Raw genomic sequence first — 21,717 nt, 5'->3', positions numbered from 1 at the left:
TACCGCGCTTTCGGACAAGTCTCCTTCGACGTGACCTACGGCGCATCACCCTCGGCATTGGAGGTACACGGTGACGTGTTCGTATGCGAACACACTTTTTGGCAACTACGCTGGGGAAGAAATATCAATAATCATCATCAACCATGTCTAATATTCCCAAGCCCTCAGAAGCTAGCACCGATAACATCATTAAGCCCGATCTTGATGAACTACCGGATGAACATCGCCAAGCCTACGAAGCGCGCAAGAAGCAGTGTGAAGAGGCTTTTGTGGCGCTCAAGAAGAAGTGCGAGGAGGAGGATTTGGAAGCATTCCTTTCAAGTTTAAAGGACCATCAAGGCAACATCACTCTGGTTGGAATCGTCAATTTTCCTCCTCTCATTGATGAACAAGATGAAATCACTATGAGTAAAGTTTTTCTCCAGAGCAAGTGGCTGTAATTGAGAGTCTTGTTAGTAAGGGTAATGTGATGGCATACAATTCTTTTGTGGCTAGTGCTAATGCTCAGAAAAATATGCCTCCGTCATCTAGTGGTACTGTTTGTATATCTGAAAACCATAATCCAACTTTACCTATTTCATCGGCACCACCTATGAAACAACAATATAATATGCCGTTGAATTTTTACCCTACTCAAACCAACCAGCTTGTGGCTGCACCTACATATCCTAATCCTATAAAGAGCGTTCCCAATTCGGCATCAACACCGAATCACTTTGACACACCACCTATAGGCGCAAGCATGTCTGGTTTTCCGCCGAATTATGGTTCGGCGCCCATCCCACAAGTTGCACCACTAGCTAGTGCTCAGGTTGCTCCTATGTCATTGCCACAAACATCTTCATCTACCTCAGATCCAATTTTAGCCAAATTAAGGGAGGATTTGCATAAGATGTTTCAAGAAACTTTCAGAAACGAGCAGAAAGTAAAGAGTCGTGTATACCAAAAGCCTTATCCTAAACACTTTGATGCAGTTTTGTACCCTCAAGGGTACAAGGTTCCTGATTTTATTAAATTTAGTGGAGAGGGCACGAAAACAACTTGGGAGCATGTGAGCCAGTATCTAGCACAGTTGGGTGAAGTAGATTCCATAGAAGCATTGAAAGTGCATTTATTTCCCTTGTCTTTAACTGGCACAACATTTTCATGGTTTTCTGCTTTACCACATGGCTCAATTCTCTTATGGTCGCAATTAGAGCAAAATTTTCATGATCACTTTTATAGCGGCAATAATGAGCTAAAGTTGTCACATATTATATCAGTTAGGCAGAAACATGATGAATCGGTCACCGATTACGTCAAGAGATTTAGAGATATAAAAAACCGATGTTATAGCTTAGTGATAACCGAGGGAGACTTGGCGGATCTTGTTCTTAATGGTATGAAAACTCACATTAAAGAGAGGCTAGAAAGTTGTGAGTTTTTGAGTATTAATCAAGTCTTACAAAAAGCTTTGGCACAAGAGAGTCGAAGTAAAGAGGTCCATAGGTCTACAACCGATCGTCCTAGAATGTATATGGTTGAACACAATGATGATAATTCGGACGATGAGGTTGATGTCTATACTACTGAATTTGTTTGGTCCTCAAAGGCCAACCCTATATGTGCAATGCTCTTAAGCCGATTCGCAAGAATCATGATGAGGAGATGAGGTTTACTTTTGATATATCAAAGTGTGATAAAATATTTGATGCTCTCTTACAATACAAGATGATTAGAATATCACACACCATACCGCTGTTTGAGGAGTTTAAACGGCATGCTTATTGCAAGTACCAAAATTCATTTTCTCATGCTACCAATGATTGCAATGTTTTTTGACGACAGATACAATCACCATTAATGATGGACCATTGAATTTTGCTAAGACGCAAGTTGATAAACAACCCTTCCCGATAAACACCATAGACTTGGAAGGGAAGAAAATGTTAATTCGGCCTAACATAGCAGAATCCGCTAATAAAGATAATGTCGTTATTAGTGAACCCAGGAATAGTAAGGAGGGCAACAAGGTCTTGGGAAGAAAGATTGTGCTTGATAAGCAACCCGATGGCAAGGAAGTATTGAAGATCACCATAAAAAATCCAGAACTCAGGGGGCAACCACCAGTAAAAGAAGATATTCATGTTAAATTTATCAAGCCCAAGAATTCAGAAGTTGGCAAGCGAGAAAAGAGTGAAGCTAAGCGCAAGCAAATCAAGCCAACTTTTGATATGTTGCTATCCAAATATGCAAGTCAAGCGGCCGGTTCTAGCTCTAATCGGCCATCACATTCAAAGTGTTCAAGATCACCTCTGAAGCAAGAGTTTCGATGCTATGCAAGGCCATATGGGTCATGGAAACCGACACCATGGAGTCACAAACCCCGTATGCGCCATATTACATGAGAGACTTCAATGGAGGATGGGGGCAGCCCCCAATGGCTCCTTATGTTTTTCATATGGGATGAGAGGCTTTATTATCCCACACAAGGCCGTTTTAGCTATGGTGCTAATCGGCCAACAAAAATTTCTCCAAACAAGGCCAATAAAAAAGTGTGGCGTATTAAGTCACCTAATGCAGAAATTTCAGAATGTGACAAGCAAAAGGAGATCAAAAAGCCGATTGTTGGTAATCTGGCTAACTCTAATGGTGATATTGTTATTGTTCAGCAGGGTTCCATGGTTAATGATCATGAGGCTAGCGCAAGCAAGGCCAAACCTAGGGAACCCAAATATACCGAACCTAAGTGGTGTCCTCCCGGTTTAACTAAGACCATGAAAAGGAGATTACAACGCATGAGGAACCACGAGAAGGTAGAGCAGAAAGAAGAGAAGCAAAGGGACAAATTGTTCAATGGAGTTCGGCCCATGGCACTCACTAAACAAGTGTGGAGGCCTAAACAAAAAGAAAATGCAGATGCTTGTACATTAGCTACAACAACACCTTCACCACCAAAAGAGGATGATGCGACCCCTATTACATCGTCTACACCACCTGAAACATCACCTTCAATTGAGGAAAGTTTAAGCCCAATATACACATTAGGAGATGAAGATGAGATGGTGGATTACGAATCTACGCCGGTTTGGGAAGGTATGGATATTAATATGGTGTATTGCTTACCTGCCAAGTTTCGTGCTATAGGTGAAGAAGGGGTTGTGGCCCAGCTGGATTTTGGTCCTAAGAACGCTATCTTTGAGAAGCCAAAAGAACTAGTGAAACACTTGAATCCATTGTACCTCAAAAGTCATATTAACGAATCGTCGGTTGCTAGGATGCTCATTGATGGTGGTGTTGTGGTAAATTTTATGCCCTATTCAGTCTTCAAGAAGGTGGGGTTAGATCATGATGCATTGATGAAGACCAATATGGTACTTAATGGATTTGAGGGTAAAGAAAAGACAGAGGTCAAATGTGTGATGTGCCTAGAACTCACTGTGGGAAGAAAAACTTTGGCCACCACATTCTTCATCGCCGAGGTGCAAGGTAACTATAATGTTATATTAGGCCGCGATTCGGTTCATGCTAACCAATGTGTGCCATCTACCATGCTTCAATTCTTAATACAGTGGGTCGATGATGAGGTAGAAGTCATTCACACGGATAATTCAGCCTGTGTTGCTTTGGCCGATGCATCAGTGGACTAGAATCATCCCGATGTTACTTGCTTAACAGGGTGTGACCTCTCAGAGTTTGATTTCCTTAGTGCTATAAGGAACGGGTTCATTCCCATCCCTTTAAAGCCAATTGGTGGTAATGAGTTCCAAGGTATAATGTAAACAAGAAGTTAAAATCAATGGCTGATACATAATTACCGTCTTGAGAAATATAAATGGCCAATTGATTGTTGACATCGTCCTTAGAACAAACACGGTGTAAATTATTTTTCGACATTCCAGCTTTGCTGAAAAACAGGGGGGCATGTGTTGATACCAGATTTTGGCATAGAATGAAATGCAATTAAGATGGTCTCAAATGGAGAATATGATCCAAAAAGAAAAAAGAAAGGTTTAACAAGCCATGAGAAAATAGAGTAAAGTAACCATATGTTCTATTTGCATAACGTGTATACGCCACGCCATACAATTGAAATAGAAACATGGGACGATTCCAGAATTTTGAATAGATCTGTGCGGATGAGAGAAGTTGTTGTTGAGAAATATGAAATTGGAAAGGAAGTTAAACTCCCTATGGAACCTATGATCCGTTGTACCCGTACTTTAGTGATACGCAAACTCGCTATTCACTCAGTTTCTGGTCAATAATAAGATTATGTAGGAGAGATGGCCGAGTGGTTCAAGGCATAGCATTGGAACTTCTATGTAGGCTTTTGTTTACCGAAGGTTCAAATACCTCTCTTTCTGTTTTTGTTAATTCACCAACGTTATCGACCACAATGAAATTCTAGTAAGAGGAAAATCCGTCGACTTTCTAAATCGTGAGGGTTCAAGTCAAGTCCCTCTATGCCCAATAAAAAGCCTATTTTACTTCCTAACTATTGTACCAACCTCTCTTGTTCATTAATGGTTCAAACAAGATTCACTATCTTTCTTATTCTACTCTTTCACAAACGGATCCGAACTGACTTCTTTGGATCTTATCCCATTCATGCAAATGAACATATTATAGTACAGGCAAGTAATCCCTATTATTAAGTAACTCATTCACAACCCATATCATTATCCTGATATTTACTAAGTCCAATTTGAGAATATTTTTTCCTTTTTAGTCCCTTTAATTGACATAGATACAAGTACTCTACTAGGATGATGCACAATAAATAGTCAGGATAGCTTAGTTGGTAGAGCAGAGGATTGAAAATCCTCGTGTCACCAGTTCAAATCTGGTTCCTGGCATAGAACAAACAATGAATTCCTTTTTCGTAAAGAAAAGGGGCACATATTTTTTATAGGGGAAAGCTTTTTTAAGGGGAAGAATCATCAACAAAAAATCCAGGAAAGAATAGCGAAGGAAAAAACGTGAAAAAACAAGTGTTTTCCCGGAACGGTATAGCGGAAATTCCATACGTTGATCACCAATGTTGCATGTCTTTCCTTAAGCTAGAGTACTTTGAGTTAGAAGGCCTAATTTATTTGTCCTTTTAAAGCCTACTTATTCGTCTAGCTATTTCCAATTCTAATAAATAACCCGATCATATCATATCTTGGAAAACCCTAAGACTACCCAAGGCTGTACCCTACAGTGTTACCTATAGTCTATACTTGTGTATACATTGCCTTCTAGGGTGGCAAGCTAGAACCAAGTAGTCTATGTATCAATTCCAATTTAAGTCAATGATCCTCATTTTCTCCAACATTAAGAAGATTATTGGTAAGGTGACCAACCATCACGCAGGATTCCGGGTCGGAGTGGCACCTCTTTCCTGATATATATATAGGTCGTTACTAGTGACTCGTTTGTGCCCTATGGTGTTCAATTGCCCGTTTGTTCCCTCCCCTTCAGCACAGGTCAACCTACTTTGCCCGCTCAGGCGCTCCAAAATGCTCTAACTAGACCGCCGACACCCATGATTTGTCCATCATTCGAAATGGCATTTCGTAAGGGCTCATAAGGTAGGAGGAATCAAAGATCCTCCATGCACTTTCGACTAGAGTTAGTTTTATTTTTCACTACTGTCTGAGTGGTGGCTAAACCCTAAATTTTTTCCTTGAAATGAAATAAAGATCTTGTTGATTAACACCCACTTTCCATACCCCACAATTCAGAGGCCATCACCTCTGGTCTTTTAGTAACATATCAGTAAACAAGGCGCTCCTCGTGTAGCTTTTGTTCTTGAGGAAGAAAATCACATTGATTACTTATAATGCCGGATGAAGCAAGTTACAGCATTGGTTCTTTCGTGATTCATGTATATTGGAAATTTCTTTTTTTTAGGAAATGGGATGGCATTCAATTCTCACTTAGGGATTATATTCTTCCTTAACATTCATTAAAAGAAGGACTCTGGCTTTAGTGCTAAAGTTTAGTTCTGGGCCGAGCGTACTTACCTACTTAGACAATAGGGATACTTATAGATCTCTATGAGTGTAAGGCAAAGTGGGCAAGACTACTTCCACAACTACATTTTCGCTTAAGCAAGACCTGTGAGACCTCGAAGCAACTGTCTACTAGTAGTTATAGATGCTATTTCTAATTGAATAGAATGGATGCTTCATAGCGGTTCTGCAACAGGTAGGGCAGCCAGGTGAACATAGGCAGTTGTTCCTATAGAACACAAGTCTTTCTCTAAAGCACGACCTTCTGATTGGACTACGTCCGGTCTCTATCCTTTTTATTCCAAAAATTGGTCCTCGATCAAAATGATCAGGTGTCTATGTCCATGCCTGAGGTTGGTAAACCATATATCTATTGCGGGGTGGTTTGAGGAGGGGACAACTTGTAACCCATGACTTACGACTACGAAGATTATGTTAGAGAGCTTTTCACATATAGATAGGTCGGGATGAGGAAGCTCCATAGTCAACTAATAGATAGAAAATCCACCTTGTGAACCATGTTTGTCTTAAAATACTGTCTGAGAAGGAATATACATGTTCCATTCCCTCTAGTGGCTATATTGATTGACATAGGTAGCTTTCATAGTCAAAGCTCACAGGGCCAAATGCTCTATTGGAGTGGGCACGAACACACACAATCAAGGTTCGAAGAACTTCTACTTCACGCCTTGAGGATTCTATGACGCTCACTCAATGGTGTTGCGGCGATTGCAAGCAATCAATAAACGAGGAAGCCAAATTATGGATCCAGGAAGGCTGCATTACAAGGAAGAGTAGGTGTTGCTATGCCGTTGGCTGTGACTAAGAAAGAGAGAGGGGAGCATAGCCCCTCTGATCCCGGTAAAGAGTTCCAACTAAGCTCTTATCAAGTTCTTTCTTTCTCTTCCATTCTTATGTTTATATATTAAAGTGTAGTTTTCTTACTTAAATATAATAATATTAATCTAATATGCCCATTCGTGTTCCAAAAGTACCTTATCGGATTCCCAGAGATGAAGAAGCGACTTGGGTTGACTTATACAATGTTATGTATTGATAAAGGACACTTTTTTAGTTCACTGCCCTATACATAGAAAGAACTTTTCCATCGGTGTCAACATTCTATCTGGAATCAGTAGCGATAATTGTTGTATTGTGAGCCAGCCCCGTAAGGCACTACGCACCTCCAAATTCTATATGATTTTCCAATCATTTCATTTATACGACCTGCAAATAACATAAGATCTTGGCTCGCCCTACAAAAAATAAACCATATGCCCTATAAACTTGCTTGCTTCTTTGAATCTCAAGATAACATATAGAAAGTGTTTCTATGATGAGACCATTGTCGATCGATAAATGCGATAGGAGCCAATGTGTTTCACGGGCAGCCGGCCAATAGGGGAAGGTTGTGAAGATCGTCGTATGACTGCAGAAGAAAGTCAAAAATTGCTAGAAGCATTTTCTTTCCAATGGGGTAAAAAAGATTTGGAACTATTGAGTGGTGTAGGTATCCATCTTAGCAAATAGAGGTACTGACGCCCACCAACCTACTACTTGTTTGTTTGGTGGGGAAAGAGGAGTGGGTATGAGGGCTTCTTTCACTTTTTTGTTTTAGGCTAGTTTACATCATTGCACTACGGAGAAGTTTGATGACTTCTCACCTTCATAACATACTTACCAAACCTTGTAAGGGATCGGTATTAAAAGGAGAAGGATGGGGTCACTAGTCAGAAAAGCTATAACTATCAATTCGAATTCTGAATGAATCAAATCTCCCCAAGTAGGATTCGAACCTATGACTAGGCAGTTAACAGCCGACCGCTCTACCACTGAGCTACTGAGGAAGAACAGACTTAAGGAAGCTGACTCTCATTCTTTGGCCCAACCAACCATAGACCGAAAATCCAAAAAGTGTCACTTTTTCTCTTTCACATACACCGGGAGAAAGGGTGACGATAGCAATCCCCTTTGCCTCCCCGTCTGGGGCAGGACAAGGGGGGCGACGGTCAACCATCAACTCTCGATATGCATATTGATCAACTGTTCTCCGCGTCCTGCCAGTTCGCTAAGTAGACTCACTCTACCGAGAGGCAACTAAGGTTGGTTCCTGCCAATTCCCTTGCTGATCAACCTTTGAATTGGCAAGTATGAGAGAGGATGCTCTATGTCTATCCGAGTTTCAACTACTAAGTGAAGTTAAGTAGCACTTCAACTATCTAAATGTGAATAGATTCCGATCAAGCAAGCAGGAGAAGGTGGTCCTTTCATCTCTCTGTCTGCTCCATGATCTATAAAGGATCGTGAGCAGGTTTAATGCTAGAAAAAACGAGATCTGCCTAATCATTTTGGTAAATGAAGTAGTGGGAGGTCACGAAGGAAGTAAGAGGGCATGTTAAGTTGATAATTTCAAACATTGTAGCATCCTTTTGACAGTTGGGCTTTGAGTTGAGAACTTTTAAGAACTCTTAATATGAAAATACACATTCTAAAATGACGTCGAGCGAGACCATTCTGTTTCATTGTGAATGAAAGACGTTTTCGACCAACGACATCTACTCATATCCAGCTTCGTGTCACTTTTGAACACTGCGGTCAGCAAGCAGCAAGCGGGGGAGAGTCAAGTCAAGTACAACACATGACTGACGGGGTGGGCGCGCTAAAGCAACCCGGGACCCCTCCGGAGTCACTACAAAAGCGCTGGCGCCTTCTTTTGAAGGTGAAAAACTATGCTAGCTAAGAAAAAGAAAAGGGATGCGCTAATGGCAAGGTGCAAGAAAAGGGCAGCTAGCTCGAAATCCGATAAATCGAATACCTCCTGGCTTCAGTTATGAGAGAGAACTCCAAGGTAGCATAAAGATTGAGTTGGATTCAGCCGCGTGGGGAATGAAACAACATTCATGGAATGAGTTGAGGCAAAACCTCCAGCTCTTTTTTTAGAGCCAGGGGCTTTGAAAGCGCTTTAAAAAGGGTTGTCTGCATTACCAGATTCACTATATCAAATTGTAGTAAAAACAAGGGGCCGCGTAGACTATTTTGAGGTGGTATGCTAAATCCATGGTCAACTAATGTAGCTAGTGTGACTAAAGCAGCAACTATTGGCTTAACTGGTTCTAAACTCTCCCACCCGATAAAGGAATTGAAAGACTACCCGGGCCATGTAGACTATTCCCTTCCAGGGACATTCTTTTCTAGAAAGAAAGTATCAGATCCGAATGCAAATATACATGCAAATTGCGTCGACTACCTCGTCACTGTCCAAAATGGGGGGTACCGCTATTCATACATGGATGGACGAAGGACTCCACTGACAACATCAGTAGATGACTTTTCTTGCAGAATGCTATTAACATTGGAAAAAAACACAGCTCTCAAACTCACCTTCCGGGTGATAGGTAGAAGCATTAGTACGTAACAGAGCGGTATCTAACTAAAAAAGGAGGTGATTTTCTTTTTATAAACAGGATGGAGCATGGCTTCCTTTCTTCTTAGATACATTTCATTCATTCCATTTCACTATAGTTTACACCAGAACATATTGCTAATCCTGACAGATCTCGAAAAGGGTGGGGGCACTAGAACCAAATCTACATACACATCGAAACTTGCTATCTCAGCCAAGCTAGAACCTTCATCCCACCAATGCATTGTACAACTCTCCACCCCCTTTTCCTCCCTCATGAAATCCTAATTTCCCGCAATGAAATTCGATTTTGTTCATGTCGGCAGTTGGCAAAATGGCCCTGAGATACGAGACTGGTAAAATATGGGTGCCCAATTTGCATTTCCGTGCTCCACCTTAGTGCCCTTATGAAGGCAGCGGGGAGTCATTAGCCTTTGAACCAAACTCTAGGGAACACTCAATTGCCCGACGTCTCAACTGCAATGGTGAACTCAGTGACATACACTAAAATGGATTGCATCTATTGTTCCAAACAAGGTTGATATTAGCATAAAAGCCCTTCCATGCAATTTCTTGCTTCGCTCTACAGACGAAAGTGTCGGATAGTCAATGGTAACCAGAAGATCTATGGTTTTTGAGAGAAGGTAATTGGAAAAACGATTCATTCCCTTTCTTTCTTTCAGATATCTATTCAATAAAATGATGTGACATATCTATCCTATTCTTATACCGATCTAGCTTATAGCTGGGATTTCTAGAAACATAAGTTGATGCAGCCCTCGGGGATGGACTGCCTAAACTAACATTCCTGAACAGAAGTAGCAGAGGTAGAAGATATGTAAATCGTACATTCAAGGGGAATGCACTATTGTTATGCTTGGGCTAGGTTAGCTAATCAAGGGAATATTCCTATCGGAAGAACAATCAAAAAATAAGGACATAGTCAGTTGGCACTTTTCACACAAGAACCGCTTTTCGTATTAAGCACGGGAGTCGTAAGGAAAGACCTCTGCGTAGCTATCAGAATGAATTAATGAACGAAATAAATGAATTTTGGTGAAACCAAGGCGAATTTCTGAGCCAGCAGTGGGAAAAAGATGCCAAGTATTGAGATGCAACATTATGAATGGTGCGATCAGAAGTCTTACTATTTACTCAAAATTGACTCAAATGGTTGACTGAACTTCATAGAGGACTAAAGCTGGGAACTTAATGGTTTTGCCTTTCCACTTCCCAATTGACTCTCATAAAAGGCTAGGCTACCTCTTCACATTGCACTGATCCTGAATCATGTGCTCTGTTCAGGGGATCAATAGTGGCTATTAAGCTTTTCCCTTTCTATATATTCTTGAGAATAAGTAAATACCATCCCATTTCCTATCAACATCTCTCTATCTCACAGTAAATATTGCTTTCAATTGATTAGGCACTCGGTTATTAAAGTATGGACATGCCATATAATAAGGGAAAAGGCCTCAAGTTTTTTTAGCGCAAAAGAAAAGCCGATTCCAAATTTTCTATTTCCCGGCAAGTCTATGAGAGTCCTATTATGGATCCTCTGATCTTTAGCTTAATTGGTCATGTTTTTATATAATTAGGTCTTTCTTCTGGGCTCTTCTATGATGGTACGGAAAAAACAAACCTATCACTCTCAAAGAATGGTTAAAAGAATTCAAGCTAGGGGAGCCTACACTCTCCAAATACCTATACTACGCCCCCATTGATTGGAAACCCTCGGGGAAAATGATCCCATAAACAAAGCAATTATACAGTATGAAATAGCAAAAAACAGACTAATTCGATTATAAAAAATCGATAATAGATATTTTATTCTGCTTAAATTGTCCTGACAAGGAGAGATATTCAATATTTGAATCAGATTGGATTTCGTAGTATACCAATGTGAGCCAAACTATTACTATTTCATCTAACTTGAATAAACAAGGAGTGAATTTGACTATGGATTCTGATAACTCGAGAAGTTTTTATTTGGTTATGATCCAAAAAGAAAAAAGAAAGGTTTAACAAGCCATGCAAAAGTTTTTATTGTCGACATGAAAATCTTTGAAGTTTGGGCCATCGCCATCCGATCTCATCTGGAAGGCCGAAGTTGTGTTCGAAATACTGAGGTTTTGTATCCAAAGCACTGTTCGGCCAATTAATCCTCAAGGGATGCCTCAAATGAGAACACATTCTACATGAATTCTCTTCGTCTCATCGAAATGGTCGATTTTGCTATAAAAATCGTATCAACCCAAGATCGCATGTAGAAGTTACTGCCACCTAAGTGCGGCCCTGTCATGGGGCACAAGTGGCGTGCCCCATCAGACACGATGTCTGATGGGTAGAGCCAGTAACAGCTTATTTTGCGCGAGCGATTCGTTCCCGAAGATGGCCTCGAATCGAAAAACGTTCAACACAAAAGTTGTTCGTCTCGTCGAAGCGGTCAAATTTGTTTTTGGGCTCATCTTCATACAAGGTCGTTTGTCGCCTGTGGGACCTAAAAACTGAACTAATGTTCCAGACTTCCTAAATCTGAGTTTGATTAATTTTGAAAGATTTGGACGTGATTTGGAGTCCTTTTTTTGTATGGGAAGTCCATGCGCCTCTTATATACCTAAGGGGTGATGGACGATTGAACAACACATAATCGCAAAACCCATCTACTTTTTACCCTAGTTTTACATCTCTCCCTCATTCTTTCTCTCTCATTCTTCGTTCGTTCTTCTTGTTGAAGGGCAGCAATCCTCGAGGCTCTAGGGGCGGGCAAACCAAACTAGGGCATCCCATAGCCGCCGAGCGTCCAGACGGGGTCCCTCCCGGGCGCGTGGGTTTCGGGTCCTGAAAGGCACCCGCCGGATTGCTTGCGTACCGCGCTTTCGGACGGGTCTCCTTCGACGTGAGTTGCGGTGCATCACCCTCGGCATTGGAGGTACATCGTGACATGTTCTTGTGCGAACAGGGTTGGTCAGGAGCGGGCGTGGCAACGGTCCCGACGCCTGCAAACAAGAGATGTTGTACATAAATATTGTTGGGTATATAATTAATAACATAAATAATGTGCCAGTTGGACAAGTATGATTGGAGATGGAGATGGAAATTTACGTAAACATGGATATACATGTCTATGCCTATGTGTGTGTGCGTGATGACTCTCACGACTACTCGTACACACCATCGATGTCTCGTTCTCTATACACACACAAACTTAGTACCGCCTCATTTTGTTCCTAGGATAGGAATATCATAGGAGTGGGGGATAGTACGAAGTGAGATAAATGGAGTACGACATACAAGAAGAAATGTATACGCACTCACTCTGCCTCCGAGATACCCGCGAGTACATGATGAAGTGCATTTGTACACGAAGAGGCAACTTACACACGTAATAATTTGACCCTTTAATTTGTTCACTTAATAATGGATGGTCGGGGACCACACATGAGCGATAGAGCCTGCAACCTGGAAGCGGGGGCGTGTTTTTGATCGAGTATTCGTTCTTGGTACGTCAACAAAAATTGTCTGGCAGTTTTCGATTCTTTTTTCCAGGAACACGCATATTCTATTTAAAACCATTGTTATGAAGAGATTTTTTTACTCCATTGTATAAATAGCCTCTTGTTTGACAGGGTTTCTCATGTCGCGTGCTCTCACCCTCTCCATATCTAAAAAATACGACGGTGTCCACTCTATCTCTCTCCTCACCGGTGGTCACAGATCTGGCCGAATCTCGTCCGCTGCGGGAGATGAGGAGGTGCAGCATTGACGTTGTCGCCATCGGCGATGGAGGAAGCCGATGCGCACCGTCCTCTCTAAGCCGGTGCTGGTGCGGATGAAGGTCCTCCGCACCCTTGTTCCCTGCTGTCGTGTGGGAAGATCCCGCCTGCCCGCCTAAGCGACATATCGCCCACCTGAGGTTTAACTTGTTTTGGATTTCATGCTTCATTGTACTGGTCCAGCTCCCAGGTCGCTGCATGCGGGTTTTCTTCTATGCCACTATTCCCCAGCACCCCATGTACAGTAGCTAGGGTTTGTCGGCTGGTCCAACATCACCTATTTTTTACTATTATAAAGGAAAGGCCACTCGAAAAGTTGTCCTGGTTTATGCCTCGGTGAAGGTATACATGTTTTTTCGACAAAAAGTACATGGTGGTTGTGTGGTCATTGTCCATGCTCCTATTGCTGCTGCTAATCTAATACTATCACTAGTTAAATGAAGCAATGCCCATGGTAAAGTGACGTCCCTTTTAAGTAATGCTGATGTCAATCCAGAGGCTTCGATAAATGCTTATGTCCTGCTTTTTTCTCGGGTATCCTGGTTTAGTTCCCATCAAGATAATCATGATGCTTCTGTTTGTTGGTGTACTTTTCATTAATTCTTATTGACAATTGAGATGTCACTATTAATATTGTACCACTACCAAAACAAAGTAACAACACTATATCCATTTTTTATATTTTTGCAAACAGTGACACGTATCTCCATACCCGGACATGTCTTCCTCAATTTTAGTGGAACTGCACAAAATTGGATGGCCATTGTTGTTCCGCCTCACTGTCCTCTGCCACATGGTTCTTCCTTCCTCGAGCTTGATTACTGAGAAGAAACATACCACAGTGAGGATTTGTCGAACTTCATTTGTGCCTCACCCAAACTTGATGCCAAATGGATGGTGCATCACCGCAATGACCTGTCGATGCTCATGGTTGCGTCTCATGGTTGCATCGGCTGGTGAAGCTGATCGATTTTCGATGAAAACCAAGCTGTCTTCCGTCAGTGCTCTTTGCTTGTTACCCACAAAGATGATATACTTCATCCGTCCACCTTGGTTGCGTTGGAGACGCAGTCGTCATTCACGTTGGTGCAATTTTATCACACAATTGGCTATGAACCAAATGTTTCCTCGAAGAAGGATCGACATTGGTACTAAGAGCATAAGTTTTGTATTGATTTCTAAGCCTTCTCACAACTTTGTCTTCAGCTCCCCTGTAATTTTATTTGTCCAACTTTTAACTAAATATGTGGTCAGACTTTGATTAAAAAATGGTGTGGACTAAAAAACAGATGGACATAGTAGCCCTCTGTTTTTATTTACTCTGCATACTACATTTGACTGAAGTCAAACTTTGTAAGGTTTGACCAAGTTTAGGACGAACACAACAAACCATAATTATTGAGAGAGGGAAAACTGTACATACACTCAAACCTTTCTGATAATTGAATTAAAATTCTTTATTTGTACACACTCTCACACCTTTCCGATAATTTGGCGCGTGTGTGGTTTTTCACTTAACGGAGGGTAGTGTACCGCACGTGAAGGACAAGAAGTGCGACCAGGACGCGTGGATCATTAGTTGATTGTAAGTAGTTTTCCCCACTGGTACGTTAAATAAAGAGTTCTGTTTCATACTTACACAATTTAAAATGATTGTTATGGAGAGGAAAAGAAAACCACTCCACTATATATTAGTAGTATACACGAGTACTATATAAGCTGGAGCCTCGTCGCTTGTTCGCTAGGGTGTGCACTATCCACATTCTCGCCGCACTACATATATATATACGCTGAAGGCTCACTGTTCCTTTGCTAGGGTTTGCTATATTCACAGTCTCTCACCCTCTTCACCAGATCTAGACAAGACTGCGTTCGCCTCTGTCTCTCTGTCTCCCCTCATAGCTGGAGAAGGAGTCGTCCAGATCCCGTCGCACCGAGAAGGGGGGGAGGTGGCGCATTCACTCTGTTGCCTTCGGCGAGGGAGGCAATCCACTGCCGGTTGCGCTGTTCTCTTTCACCTAGCGCCTATGCGGGAGGGCCACCAAACCCTTCTTCCTCGCTACCATATGTAGTGTGGGCAGATCCGGCTTCCCGCCGCATGCCTAGCCACATCCCGACGACCCTAAGGTATCACTTTCTTTGAAACCGGCATTGATCTAGATGCCTGTGGAACTTTTTCGATTCTGTAGTCGAATCTAGGTCTTGGTTCAAAGAGGAAAGAAGGGTGGGTGGGGTGGAGCGTGAGTCTAGGACGTGGTTCAATGAGGAAAGGAGGGAGGGAAAGTAGTATAGACTGGCTATCCAGCCGCTTTGTTGGTTGAAAAGGGAAAAGGGGGTAACCCGGTACACACATCTATAAGGAACCGATCTCTTTGTTGAAAGAGGAAATAAACTGCGGGGTCGGGTAGTTTGTGCAGGACTAGATTTGCTACCCTCACATAGGAAAAAGCTTCAAACAGAACAAATATGGGACCAATGCAGATATGTTGCTTGGCAACATACTCTACATCACCCATTTATACGTGTGGACGCACATGGTGCTGGCATGTCCCATGTCCCATACAACTATTTTGCTGTTGTTAATCTAAGAATGCCGCTAGAAAATTGAAGCAATGCCATTGTTAAAAGTAAATTACATTTTTAACTAATGTTGTTTTAAGAGAATGTCTCTGTTAATATGAATCAATGCAGCATTTTAGAAATGCTACTGTCCTTCTTTGTTTTCCATCAAGATAAGTTAGATGCTTCTTTTTGTCGCCGTATGTTTCATCCTCCTTTATTGGCCAGTAATTGTTTCCTTTTTTTGCCTTTGTTAAAACATGGATATATATTCAACTTGTTGCTATAGCGAACTTAAATGTCACACCGACAACTTTGCTTGATTGGATTTCCTATTCGTGTTGGTAGATTCGTATTTTATCTTGTCCGCCTCATGGAAGGTTAGTACAGGCCTTCATCCACATGATTGTGCAGTGTGCTTTGAGATGTTGTGCTACTTGTATTGGTACTGTTTTAAATAAATGTTTAATTGAAGCTATTGTGTTCTTGTCTTTTCCCATTAAGTAGTGAACAAAAATGGGGCCAACCCAGAATGATGCTTGTTGCTGTGTTACAACAAACTCTTAATCAACCCTTTATAAGTAGATGGAAGCACATGGTTGATACGTCTCCAACGTATCTATAATTTTTTATTGTTCGATGCTATTATATTATCTGTTTTGGATGTTTAATGGGCTTTACTATGCACTTTTATATTATTATTTTTTGGACTAACCTATTAACCGAAAGCCCAGTGCAAATTGTTGTTTTTTTTGCCTATTTCAGTGTTTCGCAGAAAAGGAATATCAAACGGAATCCAAACGGAATAAAACCTTCGCGAGGATCATTTTTGGAACAAACGTGATCTAGGAGACTTGGAGTGGACGTCAAGAAAGCAGCGAGGTAGCCACGACCCAGGAGGGCGCGCCCAGGGGGGGCAGGCGCACCCCCACCCTCGTGGGCCCCTCTCGGCTCCACCAACCTACTTCTTTCGCCTATATATACTCTTATACCCTGAAACCTTCGGGGAGAGCCATGAAACACCTTTTCCATGGCCGCAACCTTCTATACCCGTGAGATCCCATCTGGGGACCTTTTTCTGCGATCTGCCAGAGGGGGATTCGATCACGGAGGGCTTCTACATCAACACCATAGCCTCTCCGATGATGTCTGAGTAGTTTACCACAGACCTTCGGGTCCATAGTTATTAGCTAGATGGCTTCTTCTCTCTCTTTGGTTCTCAATACAAAGTTCTCCTCGATGTTCTTGGAGATCTATTCATTGTAATACTTTTTGCGGTGTGTTTGCCGAGATCTGATGAATTGTGGGTTTATGATCAAGTTTATCTATGAAAAATATTTGATTCTTCACTGAATTCTTGTATGCAAGATTTGATATCTTTGCAAGTCTCTTCAAATTATCAGTTTGGTTTGGCCTACTAGATTGATCTTTCTTGTAATGGAAGAAGTGCTTAGATGTGGGTTCAATCTTGCAGTGCTCAATCCCAGTGACAGAAAGTGAAACAACACGTATTGTATTGTTGCCTTCGAGGATAAAAAGATGGGGTTTATACCACATTGCTTGAGTTTATCCCTCTACATCATTTCATCTTGCCTAATGCATTACTATGTTCTTATGAACTTAATACTCTAGATGCATGCTGAATAGCGATTGATGTGTGGAGTAATAGTAGTAGATGCAGAATCGTTTCGGTCTACCTAACACGGACATGATGCCTATGTTTATGACCATGCTTAGATATTCTCATAACTATGCGCTTTTCTATCAATTGCTCGGTAGTAATTTGTTCACCCACCGTAATTCATGCTATCCTGAGAGAAGCCACTAGTGAAACATATGCCCCCAGGTCTACTTTACCTCATATAAGTTTCCAATCTACAATTCTAGTTTACTATTTATTTTTCAGTCTATACCATAAAAATACCAAAAATATTTATCTTATTATCTTTAGCAGATCTCACTTTTGCAAGTGGCCATGAAGGGATTGATAACCCCTTTATCGCGTTGGTTGCAAGGTTCCTATTTGCTTGTGCGGGTACTAGGCGATTTGCGTTCCTACTGGACTGATACCTTGGTTCTCAAAAACCGAGGGAAATACTTACGCTACTTTGTTGCATCACCCTTTCCTCTTCAAGGGAAAACCAACACATGCACAAGAGGTAGCAAGAAGGATTTCCGGCACCGTTGCCGGGGAGATCTGCGCTCAAGTCAAGATATACCAAGTACCCATCACAAACTCTTATCCCTCGCATTACATTATTTTCCATTCGCCTCTCGTTTTCCTCTCCCCCACTTCACCTTTGCCCATTTCTTTTGCCCTTCTTCCGTTCGATCTTGTGTTACCATGTGCCTTCTTTTTGCTTGCATCTTTGCTTGCTAAAAGTTTATGGATCCTTAGCCTCTTGCTAATCTTTTTAAAACATCGAATTATGATGAACCAATTTCTAGTGAATTTTGTGCACTAGATTATCTTTATGAGGTTTTTCTTGAAATTCGTGAATCTGAAAATTGTGATGAAGTGTTAAAAGAAGAAACTTATGAAGTGATTCATGATAGCTCCTTGAATGAAAAGCATGGTTGGAATGGTATTATTATAAATTCTATTAATGTCAATTGTGCTAATAATATGCAAAACCCTAAGCTTGGGGATGCTAATTTTGCTATGTCTACTACTTGTTGCAATGATCATGATTGGGGTGATTCTTCTTATGATCTTGAAAATTTATTTAAGCCCCATGATGAATATGAGATTGACAATAATGTTTGCAATAAAACTAGAAGTGGGTTTGGAAGAGTGTCAACTTTAGACCCCACATATTTGGATAATGTTCGATCTTATGAAGTTTTTGATAAAAGTGGGTTCGGAGAGGTCATGACTTTACTTTATGATAATCCCACTATTTTGGAAGAGTGTCAACTTTACAAACATGTGGATCATGAAGAGAAAATTTTATGTGATGGCTATATTGTTGAATTTTATTATGATCCTACATGTAATTATTATGAGAGAGGAAAATATGGTTGTAGAAATTTTTCATGTTACTAAATTACCTCTCGTTACGTTGAGATTGCTATTGTTTCTGTCTTCTTCCTTGCACATGCTAGCTTTTGCTTGTGTTCATAATTTGTTTGCTTATATAATGCCTATGCATAGTAAGTATGTTAGACTTAGATGTGTTTGTCACATGTTTTATGATGCTCTCTTTGTGCTTCAATTCTTGTGTTTCGTGTGAACATCATTGAAATCTCAATGCCTAGCTAGGGGCGTTAAACGATAGCGCTTGTTGGGAGGCAAACCAATTTTATTTTTGTTTCTTGCATTTTGTTCCTGTTTAGTAATAAATAAATCATCTATCTACTACTATGATTGTGTTTTTTTGTGTTTTAATTAGTGTTTGTGCCAAGTAAAGCCTTTAGGATCTTCTTGGATGATAGTTGTTTGAACTTGCTGAAAAAACAGAAAATATGTGCTCACAAGAATAATTTCCGTTTTTAACCATAGAGCGATAAAATACTGATTCAAGCTGCAGTAGATCAATTTATAAATTATATAGGATGTCCTAATTTCTCAGAATTTTTGGAGTTACAGAAGTATTCGAAACCTTCAGATTACTACAGACTGTTCTGTTTTTGACAGATTCTGTTTTTCGTGTGTTGTTTGCTTATTTTGATGAGTCTATGGCCAGTATCGGGGGGTATGAACCATAGAGAAGTTGGAATACAGTAGGTTTAACACCAATATAAATAAATAATGAGTTCATTACAGTATCTTAAAGTGGTGATTTGTCTTTCTTATACTAACGGAGCTCATGAGATTTTATGTTGAGTTTTGTGTTGTGAAGTTTTCAAGTTTTGGGTAAAGATTTGATGGATTTTGGAATTAGGAGTGGCAAGAGCCTAAGCTTGCAGATTCCCAAGGCACCCCAAGGTAAAATCCAAGGACAACCAAAAGCCTAAGCTTGGGGATGCCCCAAAAGGCATCCCCTCTTTCGTCTTTGTCCATCGGTAGCTTTACTTGAGGCTATATTTTTATTCACCACATGATATGTGTTTTGCTTGGGGCGTCTTGTATGATTTGAGTTTTTTCTTTTTAGTTTACCCCAATCATCCTTGCTGTACACACCTTTTTGAGAGACACACATGAATCGGAATTTATTAGAATACTCTTTGTTCTTCACTTATATCTTTTGAGCTAGATAATTTTGCTCTATCGCTTCACTTATATCTTTTAGAGCACGGTGGTGGTTTTATTTTATAGAAATTATTGATCTCTCATGCTTCACTTATATTATTTTGAGAGTCCTTTAGAACAGCATGGTAATTTTCTTTGACTATAAATTTAGTCCTAATATGACAGGCATCCAAGATGGGTATAATAAAAACTTCCATATAGAGTGCATTGAATACTATGAGAAGTTTGATACTTGATGATTGTTTTGAGATATGAAGATTGTAATATTAGAGTCATGCTAGTTGAGTAGTTGTGAATTTTAGAAATACTTGTGTTAGAGTTCAAGTCCCGTAGCATGCACATATGGTGAATGTTGTGTGACAAATTTGAAGCATGAGGTGTTTCTTTGACTGTCCTCCTTATGAGTGGTGGTCGGGGACGAGCGATGGTCTTTTCCTACCAATCTACCCCCCTAGGAGCATGCGCGTAATTCTTGGTTTTTGATGACTTGTAAATTTTTGCAATAAGTATGTGAGTTCTTTATGACTAATGTTGAGTCCATGGATTATACGCACTCTCACCTTCCCACCATTGCTAGCCTCTTCGGTACCATGCATTCCCCTTTCTCACCTTGAGAGTTGGTGCAAACTTCGCCGGTGCATCCAACCCCTGTGATATGATATGCTCTATCACACATAAACCTCCTTATATCTTCCTCAAAACAGCCACCATACCTAACTATTATGGCATTTCCATAGCCATTTTGAGATATATTGTCATGCAACTTTCCACTGTTCCTTTTATTATGACACGCTTCATCATTGTCATATTGCCTTGCATGATCATGTAGTTGACATCGTATTTGTGGCAAAGCCACCATGCATAATTTCATACATGTCACTCTTGATTCATTGCCCATCCCGGTACACCATCGGAGGCATTCATATAGAGTCATTCTTTGTTCTAGTATCGAGTTGTAATCTTTAAATTGTAAATAAATAGAAGTGTGATGATCATCATTAATAGAGCATTGTCCCCAAAAAAGGCCAAATAAAAAAAGAAAAGGCCAAATAAAAAGGAAAAAGGGGCAATGCTACTATCCTTTTTCCACACTTGTGCTTCAAAGTAGCACCATGATCTTCATGATAGAGAGTCTCTTATATTGTCATTTTCATGTACTAGTGGGAATTTTCATAATAGAACTTGGCTTGTATATTCCAATAATGGGCTTCCTCAAATGATCTAGGTCTTTGTGAGCAAGCAAGTTGGATGCACACCCACTTAGTTTCTTTTGTTGAGCCTTCATACATTTATAGCTCTAGTGCATCCATTGCATGGCAATCCCTACTCCTCGCATTGACATCAATTGATGGGCATCTCCATAGCCCGTTGATTAGCCGCGTCAATGTGAGACTTTCTCCTTTTTTGTCTTGTCCACACAACCACCATCATTATATTCTATTCCACCCATTGTGCTAGGTCCATGGCTCACGCTCATGTATTGCATGAAAGTTGAAAAAAGTTTGAGATTAATAAATTATGAAACAATTGCTTGGCTAGTCATCGGGGTTGTGCATGATGAGACCATTCTTGTGTGATGAAAATGAAGCATAGCCAAGCTATATGATTTTTGTAGGGTTAAGCTTTCTTTGGCCATGTTATTTTGAGAAGACATAATTTCTTAGTTAGTATGCTTGAAGTATTATTATTTTTATGTCTATATTAAACTTTTGTCTTGAATCTTATGGATTTGAATATTCTTGCCACAATAAAGAGGATTACATAGATAAATATGTTAGGTAGCATTCCACATCAAAAATTCTGTTTTTA

General features: G+C 40.6%; 2 non-coding genes across 2 annotated transcripts; one reads left to right on the top strand and one right to left on the bottom strand.

Moving 5' to 3' along the window:
• The first annotated feature begins 4,765 nt into the window (after positions 1–4,765).
• Positions 4,766–4,838, top strand: TRNAF-GAA (transfer RNA phenylalanine (anticodon GAA)). Its single transcript has one exon. It is a non-coding gene; the product is annotated as a tRNA-Phe (tRNA).
• A 2,915-nt stretch (positions 4,839–7,753) lies between these two features.
• On the bottom strand, positions 7,754–7,825 carry TRNAN-GUU (transfer RNA asparagine (anticodon GUU)). The gene has a single exon. It is a non-coding gene; the product is annotated as a tRNA-Asn (tRNA).
• Between the last annotated feature and the right edge of the window lie 13,892 nt (positions 7,826–21,717).

This window comes from Triticum aestivum, chromosome 2A (genome assembly GCF_018294505.1).
Source record: "Triticum aestivum cultivar Chinese Spring chromosome 2A, IWGSC CS RefSeq v2.1, whole genome shotgun sequence".
Taxonomy (NCBI): Eukaryota; Viridiplantae; Streptophyta; class Magnoliopsida; order Poales; family Poaceae; genus Triticum; species Triticum aestivum.
The sequence above is the reverse complement of the archived record's forward strand: the minus strand, read 5'-3'. Positions and strand labels throughout refer to the sequence as shown.